The sequence below is a fragment of the Anopheles merus genome, chromosome 2L, assembly GCF_017562075.2.
Source record: "Anopheles merus strain MAF chromosome 2L, AmerM5.1, whole genome shotgun sequence".
Taxonomy (NCBI): domain Eukaryota; kingdom Metazoa; phylum Arthropoda; class Insecta; order Diptera; family Culicidae; genus Anopheles; species Anopheles merus.
Window position 1 is genome coordinate 45,447,143 of NC_054083.1, and position 14,572 is coordinate 45,461,714.

The 14,572-nt window shown below is 46.8% G+C and overlaps 1 long non-coding RNA gene across 2 annotated transcripts in view; it reads left to right on the forward strand.

Annotated features, from left to right (window-relative positions):
* The first annotated feature begins 7,643 nt into the window (after positions 1–7,643).
* Positions 7,644–14,572, forward strand: part of LOC121593164 — a 31,583-nt gene continuing 24,654 nt past the window's right edge. For both annotated transcript variants that reach the window (XR_006004738.1, XR_006004737.1), the window contains exons 1-2: positions 7,644–7,934; positions 8,682–9,594. This is a non-coding gene — a long non-coding RNA (uncharacterized LOC121593164). The remainder of the gene's footprint in view (positions 7,935–8,681; positions 9,595–14,572) is intronic.

Genomic DNA, 14,572 nt, shown 5'->3' on the forward strand with positions numbered 1-14,572 from the left:
GGATGTTTAGGCTGTGCTGTTTAATGGTGCGCTAATTGGAGCCGAAGAATCGTAAAATAAGAACGACCAGCTAAGGCATAAAACTTCCTCCCTTTCCAGAAGACGGACGGACGGCACCAACTTGGACAACTTGTGTCGATAATCGATTGTAAGGGGCGATCGCGTGCGCACACAAACGATGATGTCCAACGACACAAGAGAACAGAGCATGATGGCCAGATTGTGCGACGAACGACGAACGACGATGCTGCTGATGATTATTTTCTTGTGACACGAGGGGTTGGGGGGGGGGGGGGCATTCTGGGGTGGTGGTGGGTGGTAATTAATTTATCCTCCTTGCAACACTTTACCATTGCGAAAGTGTGGACGCGGTGTGCCCGGAGCTGGCAGCAACGTCGATGCAAAAAAGAACGACTCCGATCTGGCAAGAAGGGGGGGAGAGCGTTATGAGAAATATCAAACAATTTATTCAGTGCCAATAAAAGCCAATTCCTTTTGCCGTGCTGTACCACCGTGGCTTTGGGTTGGAAGGTGGCCGGCGCGTACGCTTGCGGACGGAAAACCAACCCGCTCCTTTACTTCCTCCGGTCGGGTGATTAATGTAATGGATTGATGTGGCTTGCTGCCCGGCCTGTACTTGACGCCGGAGTATGAAGGATGGAGTCGGGGAGGGGGGCCTCTTATAATCATGATGAGTGTGCCGGGGCCTTATTTTGTTTTGTGAGGTGTTTTTGTGTGAGTGTGTGGTGCTTTGTTTATTATTACTATGTTTGCTCCACTCAAACTCCGGTAGCCGGTAGACGGTGGTCTAATGTTTTTTTTGTGGGCAGGGGACAAGGAAAAGGCGTGAAGAGGGGTGCGCACAATGTGCGCCAAGATTGCGAATTTTCTTCACAACTGGTTTGTTGTTGCTGCTGCTGCTGATGCTGCTCTTCAAGTATCTCCTAATTGCCACCGTCGTTTGCGAAGAGGCGTTAGAGGAGGGTGGGGCGTATAGGTTGGTGTTAGGTGTTGGTAGCGCCGGGTCTGCTGCAAACTGCTGCGAAATATTGTTGACCTTCTGGCCAATCCTGGCTGCCGGCTGGTGTGGAGGATTAGTTGGCTGGTATGATGGAGTAAAGGTGCTGCTGCTGTGTTGGAAAACTAGGCTTGTTTCCAAATTACTTTCAAACAACCGTGCACTTCTTAGCGCTTGAAGTATGTTTGAAGGGGTTTGAAGTGTGTTTTAAAAAATCTCAAAATGTCACCAAAATACTTCATTGGATCTAATTTACGAGGAAAAGAATTCAGCAATTCGCTTCAAGATTGCATGGTCTATTTGATTAACCTGCAAATCCCAAGCACTTGGCAAGTTGTCTCTTTATTAGCTGGGTTCAGTCAAGTGTTTTATAGCATTAAGTGTGTTTTTGTATTACGAATAAAATTTGCAAAAAAAAAATCTTTAAATTAAAATTATAAATATAATTGCCCTTAATATCATCTACCACAGAAAGCAGCAGAAAGCTCTGTTTAAAAGAGACGATTTCTGCGTCTTAGTCATTGGCATTGCATCTTGCATTCGGTAAAAAAAATGCTGTTCTCACACTTCTTCATCCTTCATGAGCGTTTATGATTCATTCCCATCTTCTTGAGGGGGAGCCCATCCAAACCTGTTCTTGCCAAACGATGACTCAAATGAAAGATCGTACAAAATCACACTAAACGCTTGCCAAGCCACAAAGAATGTGTGCCCGAAACACAACAACAAAAAGCGCTTCGCATTGCATTTAATCGCAATGTGTCGCTTTTGGGTCGCGCCTTGCAACTCTTCCCCAAAACGTGCCTGGACGGACATGGTGATTGAAATCGCAAAATGAACACTCTTATTCTGGGTCGGTTTTTCTACATCCTCTGACGATCGCTGGAGAGAAAAAAAGCTGCCAGGAAAGCATCTGGCACCATTGGGACCGTTTTATCCTTTCCAAATGCAACGGGGAGGGAAACTTCTAGGTCCAGGTTGGACATTAAAACCAAACATGCATCATACAAGCTCACCCTGGTCGCCGTCGAACGGCCAACAAACAGGCGCTTATGATGAGTGCGCTTACACTCGATACACTCTCGATGCTTGTTTTTGTGCTCTCTTCCTTTCTCTCCCTCTCTCTTTCTTTAACGTTCTGTGTTCTGGTCTGACATCCTTCGGCGACGCACTCAAGTGCATCGCATTTAACTTGCTCTCGAAACTGTCAAACGACGCAGGAAACTGTCCCACCGGACGAAGGGGAAGTGTGCGGCCGGCGAAACGAAAAAAGTAAGACAAAAAGTTTAACGAAAAAAGTTTTGTACGATTGGCTTTCAAGGCTGCGCAGACCGTATGGATGAGTTGGTGCCTTGTGTGTGTGTTTGTGTGTCATAAATGTCTCGGCTATTTATACGTGCATACGTGTCTCGATGCCGCACACGGCTAGCCCCGTTTGACCGGGCCCGAAAGCAAACGGGCGGAGTGCAGGTATGCTAGCAAAAAAGCTCCTTCTGCTCTAGCGGACCAGCACAAGCTAAAGGACGGGATGAAGCCGGGAAAAAGTTAGATTGTTTATTTGCGTTCCTGCACCTCCATCCCCCCCCCCCCCTCGGTGGTTCATCTCGGAAACGATGATAGTTTTGTTGTCTTTCGCATGCGAGAGCGCCTCCAGGGCAGAATGTATGGTGCAGGTATTGTTCTGCGAGCGTCATCGCGGTAGCAGAACACTCTATTTGCCAGCGACAATCCATAGCCAACCGAGAAACACCCGCATATTTAATGCCCGGAACGTGTGCTGCACCACACCGTGTGGCTCGGAAGCAGTGGAAGAAATGGACAGGCAGGCAGCGCAGGACAGTCGGCGGCCATCATTTCTTGGGCGAATGGAATGGGGGAGGTAAAAAGCTTTCCCAATACGGGACATTGCGACACAGGGCCGTTTGCGTGGGGAGGGGAGCGCGGGAAGGAAACTTCGGAAAGTTATTCCGCTTTTTTTCATCTGTTTTTCCACCAGTTTTTTGGTATTGTTTTTTTCTTCTGCAGCCATTCCAACACCGCACTCAACGTTGTTTGCACGTAGAATGAGAGCGAGAAAGAGGACGGGTTTGGAACGCTTCACAAGGGTTTGGGCAGGCGAAGCCTTTCCCTTCTCTAGAACGGTGAAGATGGCACGCAACACCGAAAGGTAGGTTGCTCAGCCTGCTTTAGGGTGCAGGCAGGCCAACACTGTGTGCTGTGTGAGTGTGTGTGTGTGTTTTTTGCTGCTTCTTTTGCTCCCGCAGAATCGGTCGCTTGTCGGCTGTCCCTTAAAACTGGTTTTTTGCACACCAGAATCCTCCTCCCATCACCTGCCCTCTGCTTCTCCTCGTGATAGTTAGGCGTGTGCCTGTCGATTGTTGTTACTTGTCTCCACTCCAGAGTCTGGCCTGCATGCACAACAACAACAAAAAAAAAAACACGTTGCACCATGCCCAGATGCAACCTCTCATGCACATGCACACGTGTCTGTGTGTGTTTGCAAAATGGGCTCGATCTGCATGGTCGTGTTTGTTTGGATCGTGTTCGTTTCTGTGTTTGTTCGCGGTTCGCCAAACATGAAGATGATGCCCCCTGGATGGTACGGATCCCGGTTTTCCGTTCGGGATGAAAGAATTTTACTGCACAGGGAAGTGCATTCTTTGCACTGCGAGTGCGGTTTGGACGATGTGGTGTATCAGCGGGGAAGGGCGTTATGTTTCAAAGAACATCATGCATGTTTTAGTATAACGTACTAGAATTTTAAAGAAGCTTAAATAAGTAGTTCTGTAAATAAGCTTTAAAAGTATTTTTCACAGCCTTTAAGCGACGAACCCTTGATCATTCGATCGTTAATTTGTAGTGATCTTATGTTTAGGTTGAAGCCATTATTTTAACAACAAAACGTTATTGAAAATCATTTTTTTTAATAATTATTTAAGCTTTAAACGTTAAGCTACACTGTGCATTGATATGTTGTTTCCTGATCGACTCACCGATCGTGGGTTCGTCGCTTAAATAGCATCGAAAGACAATTTGGTCAATTCTGTGTTATAACACTTCTTCTGTTGGTAGTATGTTTATTACAATTTATTGTCTTTAGATTGAATTGATTCGGTTTTTTTTGTTCAAATTTAATGTTGAGAATATTAAACTAAGTCATTCGGATTAGAGTTATTTGTTTTGTTATTGAGCGCATCCAACGCAAATATTAATTTGGTAGCACATTTGCACCAAAGCATATTTTCAGGCTTATGTTTGGTTTCCCCACTTTCTCAGCCTTCGTGGGCCTGTGGGAAGGGTTTGCTGACTCGCTGGCTCTCTGGCTGGTAGCCTGTTGATGGATATCTCAGTTGGTTCGTTCATCCGCCCCAATACTACTCACGAGCAGCACTAGCCCACAAGCTTCGGTGCCTCGGTGACACTCATTTCATATCACGTTCTCTGTTTCTCTATCTTTCTCTCTCTCTCTCTCTCTCTTTTTCTGTCTCTTGCTCTCCATTACAGCACCACCTTTTCTCCGTCGCATCGGAAAGCACAGAAACAAGCACAGGGTGGAAAAAGTAAACCCCTCCGCAAAGCCCGCTGCGAGAAGAGAGCATCGAACGTGCTGCTTTTATTTATGTTTTGCGTTTGCATCTCCCAAGAATCAACTGGTTTTCTTATCTCCTTCCTGCCTGCTGGCACCTCGGCACCGGCCAGCAGGGAGGGGGGCCTGCATCCAGCATTTGCTGTTGGTTCTGTTTCCTGCCTCTCGATTCAATGCTCCCGTTTCTCTCTCCCATCGTACCCTTCTACCCCGTTCTACCCCAAAAGCTCGCTTCGTAGAGAAGGTTTCGTTTCGTTTCATCGCCGTCGTGGTCGTCGCGGCTCAAGAGCGCATCGCGTTGACTTTCCTTAACCGTGGCTTGGGTAGCGTTTTTTGTTGTTGCTGCTGCTGCTTCACTTCACCCTCCCTTTTCTCCACGGGGACGCCCGAGCCCTTTTCGAGCAGGCTAAGCCGGTCCTGTAGTTCCTGTAGCAATGCATAAACACACACACATACATACATACACCCAACCTACACGTACAGCAAAGGCCGGACCAGCAGCATCGGCAGCAGCCGCACGATCTGATGCGGTAATAATTCATTTGTATTTATTCTCATTTCTCTTTTATGCTAAAATGCTATGCAGCCCGCGTTTTGCCATTAGTAGTGCTTCTTTTACATTGCATTCAGAAGTGGGGAAGCTTGTGTGTTTGTGTGCGCTGGTTGCTGTGCTTGCTCCATAAGCCTCTTGTAAGCCAAAAGGAAGCGAAAGGAAATAAGCATCGAGCATATATACAACATCGTCTGGCTGGCTGGCTGGCTGGCTGGCTGGCCCGCATGGCTGTGTATGTACGTTTTCGCAAAAGGGAACTGTTGCACTCGAGATGCTGTCGGTCGGATGATGGGTTCTTGTGTTGTGTGTTGTTATTTTTCTTCCTTCTGCCCGCCGCGCACTGCAAGCGGGCATTCTTTTCTGCCCATCCCCGGCTGCTTGCGGTTCATGCGGGGCTGTGGGTGCATACTTTTTCCGCCCCTCATTTCCATACCCTGCCATGAGTGCGAGGGGGTGAGTGTAAGCTTTTTCGCCAGAGCCAGAGCTCACGGTACCGAGACAGGAGAGTGAGTGGAGTTTGGAGCCGATTTCTGGAGAGAGTCGTTTTCGTTTGAGTGGCTTTTGGGGCGATGTGATGGCACAGCATAATGCGTGTATTATGTGCGTGTGTGGGTGTGTGTTTCCATTCAATCGGTACGTATAGTTGGGAAGTAACAGGAATTGGGCTTTCGGGTGCCATTCACCCGCACAATGTGCACATTGTTTGAGATGCAATAGAACGATCGGAGGACGCTCGGTTTCAATATGAACAAATGATGGTGTTTCCCTATTTTGGGCACAACAATTGAACGCACGCCTTCATCCCTTTCGTTAAAAAAGAAATCATTTCCCAAGCCCCTCGATAGCGTATTGATGGTCGCATGGTTAAATTGCGCTCCCCACACATTACACATTTGCGTTCGTTCCACATCATTCTACGTTGAATCAAAATTCTACCATACCATCAAAGCATTCATTAGCATAATTAAGCGCAAATTTGCCTGCAGCGCAGCCCTGTCTGTCGGGCAGTAGTTGCATGCATGCAGGAACGGAAGGAAGTGTGCAGAAAATTAAAATAAAGTGTGGATGGCGCGGAAAAATACACATACACACGTTCACGCAACACGGTATTACTGTTTCGGTTGTGTGCTGCTGGTGTTAATTAAAATTGCACACCAGTGTGACTAGAACGAATGCACGCGAAAGCGTTCTTAACGAGCCCTTTCGCCAGCATGATTGTGTGGCTATTATGGGCTATGCGAGCGAAAAAAAAAAAAACGAATAAAAAACTCGCTCCCAGACAGAAGCATTTAAAACACAGTTACTCAACAAACCGGAACCGGCCCGCTGCAGCGCATTGTTATGCGTCAATGCGTCGGTCGGCGTGTGTGTGTGTGCGTCCGTCCTGGCTGGGTTCGCTTGAGGTTCGATATGGAACCAATCGTTATTTACAAACGCTCCCACACTCCGCTGATTATGCTATCACGCGGGATGGTTTTAATTTTTCAACAGATACAAATGCGCCCGGTAAAAATAGAAGCATCCAACCGCTGCTGATGATAACAAGAGCAACAAAAAGAGAGAGAAAAAACATGCCTACTGCTGTCATATACCGGCAAGTTCTATATTAAAACTAATGTTTTGCCACTCACAATGTGAGCTCCTCCGTTCAAAGCAAGTGACTACAACCCTGGCATTGTGGGAGCGTCAAATGAAGATGGATATAAAAATAATTCCCTGTGGTGGGGTTTGTCTCATTTTTATCCTTTTTAATATTATTGTATATATTTTAGTTTTGCATCGTTTGGTACTAAAAAACAAAAAAAATAGTAAAATGAATTACTTGCTAAAGCACAGATATAAAGAGCTTTTAGCATATTTTTACACATTTTAACGCGTTTTATCAAAAACTAAGAAAAATTCGACATTAATTCAGAAAACTCTGAAGGAAAACAAACATTATTGTAAGATTTCTTCTGCAGTTCACAGACAGTGCAACAATTCTTACCGGCTGCAGGTCACTCAAAAGCTTGTTTAGCTCTCTCGCACTCTCCTCGGCAACACTCAAAACAACCCCATCGGCTCTCAGGTAAGCGTTGCATGAGCTCCCTCTCGTTGGGGCTGTTGCGTCGTGAGTGCCCAATGTTATGTTTTTCACGTACGTAGAGCTATGTTTACAGTGGTGTGAAGGTCATAATTTGAAAAATTATTCTTGTTTTTCTGTGTAGCAATCGATTTTAAATGGTTAAAGAAAATTAATAAAAGTTAACAAGATGAAATTAAAAGAATTTTGATTGATTGTACGCAATCAAAACACTTTCATTCTAAGATAGAACACATCCACCGCCTTTATACATTCACTACGCACACTGTACAGTGAGTCGCCCTGTGAGTGCGCTGTGCTTGCTCTCGCGCGTACTTCGCCGTGAGTGTCGTGGTCGTGGGATCCCGCACGCGGTCGAGCAGCCCTTCCGCGGTCGCTCGTGGCGGTGTTAGTCGAGCTTTAAACCTCCTACCGTACGCACGCGGCACAGCGAGTCTTTGGCAGACAGGCGTCTTTGGCAGACCTGACGTTGGCCGGTTGCGGTTGCAAAGAGACTTCTCCCGTTTGTTTGTTTTCTCTTTACCCAGTTCCATTCGCGCGACAAAACCGTCCGCAGCCCTCTCAAGCGAGCAGCAGCAGAAACGAAAGCCCCAGTCCAGGCAGTGTTTGGTTCGATTCTATTGCTGGCACGAAGTGTTTCCAAGAGTAGGGAGCGAGAAGACGTACAAAATAGAAGAAAAAAAACAGCTGAATGGTAAAAGAAACGAAACAGTAAAAAAAAATACATATCGAAGCAAATTAACAAATGTGCTCAGTGAAAGTACGCAACAAAGCAACACATTAGCATCATCAATATTAGTGAGTCACTTTTTGGGTGGTTGTTGTCGTTACTGTGCGAAGTGTTTGTTGCTTGCGCATTCTCAAAGCCGTATCCCATTCAGTAGCACACATTACGGGTTTAGGCTGGTTTTGGGGCGTACGAGAAAGTGATTGCAATACGCAGAGCCGGTTTTTTTTTAATTTTTGGGTTTGAAATGAGCCAGTTTGTATCGTTTTTTTTTTTTTTTGGTGTGGAAATTGGCTTTTTTAGAGTGTGCCGTGCGTTAGCCAAAGTGTGCTCATGATCGTGATCAGTGATAAAGTGAGGTGAAAATTTGAGCAAACGCACGGACGCCCGCAAGCACACTCGTGACAATGTATTTTTCCGTTAGAGTGAATTAATAGAAGAAGTAGGGTAAATAGCCCAAAAATGGGGGAAGGTAGACCCACAAGCTTCCTTTAACAAAACAAGTGTGTGATTTATATCCGGTGTCATTGCCCCTGTTCTAACCGACAGACAGTGTGTTTGGAGGTTGGCGTTGCTAGGTGATGTTTGAGGGAGTAAGGTTGAACCCTTAACCACAATCAATCACAATTCCCGAACCATTCTTTGATTGAATTAATAGAAACCATCCAATATTTCTCACAATCTTTAAAATGTATTCTTTATTCACCTCCACAGAGCAGTGAGTTTGTGAACGCGCACGCTTCAAACCCTCAGATCAAATCGCGCTAACCGTTTGGTGTGTTCGCGGCAGTGTTCTTACCCATTACCACCGCCAAAGTGAAAGCTGATCCAGATTGTCCAGATTTCAGCTGCTAGTGTTGGTGTGTGTGTTTGTATGTGTGTGTGTGTGTGTGCGCACGCGCATGTGTCTTTAGTCACGCAACGCAACGCAAGTGAAGTGACGAGGTGAAAAGTGGGAAAGAGATCGTGCGCACGGTTCCGAAAAAGCGGGCCACGCAAAGGCCGATAGATAGTTGACAGCTTCAGCGATCTTCAGGCGCAAAAAGTTGGCTCTGCACAGGTGTGAATTTTGTGTCGGTGTGTGTATGTGCGATTAAGTTTAGAGCGTGTGGTGTGGTTTGAGTGTTTGAGAGCGCCAGTGTTTGCAGCGGCAGCCTTAAGGGCAGGTGCGGCAGCCATACAGTACACGGAAAAGTGAGAGCGAAGGTGCTTTCTTTTCGAAGTGGCGAAGTGTCAAAAGCCCGCAGCGTGTTATAATTGTTCACTTTCCACCCCAACCCTTTCCTTTTCCCTTCTCCCTTCTCGTGCTCAACGGTTTGCTTGTGTGGTAGAGCCATTCTAGCGCATTGGTGATTGTGATTCGGTTCGGTTGCGCCGTGCTGCTGCGGTTTTGAGTACACGCGATAGTTCGCGCATTGGCACCGAAAAGTGAAAAATACTACACGCTGGTGTGAAAACGGAAGCAAATCCACTCAGCGCTTTAACGGCGCTGTCCCACTGAACTGGTGCAAGGTGCAGTAAAACATTAAGTAGCAGCAGCAGCAGCAGCAACGTGTAGGAGACCGTATAGAGAGTGCAAGAGAGCGAGGAAAGAAACAACAACATTGTCTTCACCTCGAAAACAAAAGTAAGTAGGGGACAAACCTTGGGCGAACTTCTTGCAGACCTTGAAGAGTGCAGCTTTGATCGGGTTGGCCGATCCGAACTGTCCCTCCCGAAAGGGACGATGTAAGTCGAGAACCCAAAACCAGCGGTGGAGCTGCACGTCTGGACGAGTTGTTTCCCCTTTTGGCACTGTAAAGAAGGAGGAAAATAAAAAGCAGAAACCGGTCAAACGGTGGAGACATTTTCTCCCATCCCAGACGTTGTACACGTTTTCACGGCGATTCGCCCCGTTCGCCGCCCTGTCCGCGCGCCGTCTGATGAGCGAGCTCGGTACAGAGCGCGAGCAGCGAGCGTGTGTTTTTAATTTTTCAACCACACTTAACCTTCAGCGATGTTTTTCCTGCTTTTGGGCCATTTTGTGTGTGTGTGTGTGTGTCTGTGTACCCTTTCTTGCTGCTTTACCGTCCGTCTCCTGTGGAGCAGTGAAAAGCACAAACGGCGCTCGTCTCGTTACAAGATGTTGACGTTAGTGGCCGGCGGGTCTGTTTTCGTCGCAATTTAAGAGGTTTTTAATTTCCATCTGCCTGTCGCAGGCTGCTTTTTTCACCGTGTTTGGACTGTTTCTATTTTCATTTCATGCACTGCAGTGAAGGTTTATTTGGTTGTTTTCGTGGATTGCATATCTTGTTTTATGAGCGGTGAATGGTCGCACACTTGAAACATGGTTTTTCGCTTCTTTTCCGCAGCGACAACAAGCATGCAGGAAGCTTTCCTTTCTTTAGCTAAGGGCACGAAGCTCTCAAAACAAAAAGATGAAAAAAACTCTCCACCGAAATGCTCCAACCCCAAACATACAATCGACACACGTAAAACATCCCCGATGCGTTGGCCGGCAGCTCCCTCCCAAAATTCGTGACCCTATTGCCACACTGCTTCGCTTACAATTGTCAAGCGCAAAACGGAAGCAGAACCATTCTTGCCCGCTATTCCCGGTTTGCTTCTTCTCCGTTCCGCCCCCCAAAATAGGAGCCACAAAACTGCCATTTTACATTTCCGCACGCTCGGTCGTGCCCAAACCGACCGGGCAACAATGTCGTCCAACCGTGTGCGCAACCCCACAAACGCAGCTGGGCCACGCCATACTCCAATTAATTGGTGCTCGGTTTTGTTCACTTCACTGGAAGCTAAACCGAAAAAAAACGACGCAAACATTCCGGCTGGTTAGTGCCGGAGCAGCCCACTCCCCCACCCGCAGCTCCACCCCCTCCCCAGGCGGGTGTGAATTGAAAGAAATAAGTGAGCAAAAACGAAGCAAAAAATCCATCAATCTCACGAACGTGGACGACGAACCTGGATCGGTCGTTGAAGTCGCCACCAAGCGACGAACCCCGGCCTTTTTTTGTTCCCTTCTGCAAATTCTGTCCGCTTCTAGCAGGGGGGCCCTGGTTACTATCCAGTTTCGCTAAAGGGAGCTCGTTGGTCTACGCTGGCTGGTTCTGTGCGCGGGACATGAATAGAAACTCGTTAAGAGTGTGGCCTGACCACCGCGGCGGTAAGGTCAGTTTGGGTAAAGGGTAGTCGTTCTTAATAGTTTTTTTTCTTCTTACCGTTCTTTTGGGTGGTTGATTTAGCAAGAATTATTTGTCTAGCCACACCATACAAACAGCAAAAAAAAAAACCTGGGAGGGATCGTTAGGGTACAATGACGTCTAAAAAACCATTTTTCATAAAGCTCAAGCCAGCCGGGTGATCAGGCAGAAAATGTGCTAGCCGAGTGGGTTTGGACAGAGCGCTCCCCAAAACGACAGGAGCAGCAGCCACTTTTGGCGATTATTTCGCAATATTTTATCCTTTATGTGCGGATTGTAGTGTTTGGCTGTGCGCCACACGGCAGTAATTGCCTGCGTATTGTTCATCATTGACGTAATGATGAATGCAGTTGCTGTTTGCAAAGTGGTTAGGAGGAATAAAATTTGCAAATCTAGGGAACGTGATTAACGCTCCTTTTTCATTGTTGTCAATCAATGACAGCATTATGATGTGCCTATTTTTTTTTAGAACAAAACTCAATAAATGATCGACGTTGTTTGCCAATTTTGTCTGCATTATCATAACTCCCTCGGAGTTCTATCCCCACTTCCCAAACCGGCGCTAAACGCTAAGCTTCCACAGGAAAGGGAACGATTTAGTATGCAAACTACTAGACAGCTAGGGATGGGGAGAGGCGTACAGGCATGATAATTTGCTCGATTCGATTCACTGCCGATTATAAGCTGCCCATCGTGTTTAACAGTCCCTGCCACCTTGCGCCCCCCGATAATACGATAACAACGCGAACGCGAGGTCATGATCGTTTTATGTTGATTAAATTGACATCATTCATTAGGCATAATAATGCACCCGGGCTCACTGCGTGTGTGGCGCACAGAACAAGCACAGAATTGCGCTCCACTCCTGCCCACAGCGCACTGAGCGCTCAGCACCGGAATCGATAATTGGTAAAGCTGATTTTAAATGAAGGAGCATTCACAATTCCTTCGTCAAACATTGGGGAAGTGTGCTCCCCCTTTACCACCACTGACAACAATCGATAAATGCAGTTGGCGGAATTAGTGCGCCGAAACTATAATACCCAAAATACGGGGACATTTGCGTACGTCTGTGTGTGTGTGTAGTGGGTGATTATGCCAGGTGTACCGTTAATTACTGTTGTCAATTACTCCCGACTAAGCCCGGGGAATTTGTACACCTTCGTAAATGGCGTGCCGGTGCCACGGGCCTAGTAATACCCTCAAAGAAGCGCAAATTAGCTACCGTACGGTGTGCGACATGCACATGGTGGGCTTTGCCAGGCTGGCAGGCTGTGCATTGGTCGTATGGGGAGAGCGTGTAGTTGCCAAAACCCCAGAACGGGAGCTACCATTTTGGAGCTTATTGGGGAATGGTGTACGCTTTGGGTTGGAAATAATGAGTGCATGTATCGATTGTTCCGTTGCTGTACCAATTTTATTAGTTTTAAATAAAAAATAGGTTCTTTTTATTTAAAGAAAATCATAACACATTTGAATTGACCATTGTTTAGTAGAAGCAACTCCACTTCATGCAAACAAACAATCCCACAAACGTTTGTCACGCTAAACTAAACCACAAAAACAGTTGATATGCACGGGGTTCACGGTGAGCTGTCTTCCGATGCTGCTGCACCAAAGCGCATTGCATTCCCCAGGCAAATGGATCTTCCCCCCGGGTTTCGCGTACCCCCCCTGGGTTGCCCTTTTACCACTTCATCACGCGTGTCGAGCCTATTCAGAGAAGAAACTAGCACCAGCAAAGGTGCGCCATACTGCTGCATCAAAACCGGGAACTGCTGTTTGATGTGAAACTTTTCATCGCTTCCACCAGCGGACGACGACGACGAAGTGGATGACTTTTCTTACCTTCTTCGAAGGGGAAGGAATCCCCCATGGCTGACATTTCAATTCCATCTTGCACCTCGGCTCCTCCATCAGTCCAACACATCGAGCGGCGTTGCAGGTGGCTCTACCGGACCGGTTGCACGACACCTCCGCGGTGCGCTGCCGGGTGCAAACCATTGCGGTAGGTTAGTTTCAATGTGTTCCTTCGACACCCCCCGAAAACAAAACAAAAAAATCAACCACACATATTGTCAAAGGCGCCACGGTGAACGCTCCCGCAGACGGCACAAACAGTACCATCCTTTCACGTGCGACGGAAGGCGTTTTGGGGGGGTTAACGTTGACGTCTTGAGCCTTCCAGCCGGCTAAATGTTACCGTGCGCTCGAAGACGCTGAAAGCACGACGACATCAAACGCGAAGATGGTTGAACGGCTGACGGTTAGTAGGTTGAGTGTACTGGGGAAGCTGAAGCGTGGATGAATGCAGCGGTTCGGTCTCGCACACGAAACACGACCGCGAGTGTCCTTTGGGGGGGGGGGGGGGGGAGAGAAAATGCTCCCGACAGCCCCGACGACCGCCAATTGAATCAATGTGTGCACACTCCTAGTTTTCGACTTTGATTTTGGGATGCACAGGGCGGTAGGGGGTCATTTAAAGGCAAAGCAAAAACCGTTTGTCCCTCCGTGTGGTTAGTCCAAGTGGTAGAGATTTCTGTTTCTTCAACCTTTAAGTTTCGGTGGCATACTGTCAATGTTAACGTGGAAGAGGTCGTGACATCGTGAGAATGATTAATTTAAATAATTTGTAAATGACTTTGTACCATAATTTCGTTGATATTTTGTACTGTTGTTTTATAGCAAAAAAATGGGAAAAATACCAAAAACAACGAACAGTAATCGAATGAAGCTATTAAACGGTGCTCATTTAAGGCATTCACCATATTGAAGCAGCCATAAACTTTCATTGCCATTCCCAAAAAAAAAAAAAAGTCAAGCAAGCAAACACACACCGCCACATTAACTTTCATTTACTCACCAACAGAAAGCGAACGAATGTGGCACATCAAGATGGAAGCGCAAGCCCCTGACCGTTCAATCAACTGCACACGCCTCTATGCGCCTTTTTTTTTTCTTAATGCGCTTCGGTAGTTTCGGGGTTATATTGCATGTTTTTTTTTTGTATAAACAGCATAAACAGCGATTGGCGCCACTCGTGAATATTATACGGTCGCATACGGTAATGTGCGTTAGTGGTTGGGAAGTAAAACTGAAGCTTTTATTCGATGCCATAGCGACAAAAAAGGGAACGCTCCCGTGATTATTAATCGTACTTTCACACCTGCGATGGGCACACCGATCCCGCTTTTCCCCGCTCGAACATCAAACCTTCCCGATGAGTTCCGATCACCGACCGTATCGAAAAATCAGTTCAAGGTTTTACACTCGCGAATCAAATTTCAAACAGAACGCCTGCCTCTGTGTGTGTGTGTGTATTTGCGTTTATTTGCACAGCCTTTTTGTGCGTTTTAATTGAGAGTTATTCATTAATAATAAACGAATGCAACTCAATTATACGCAGCAATG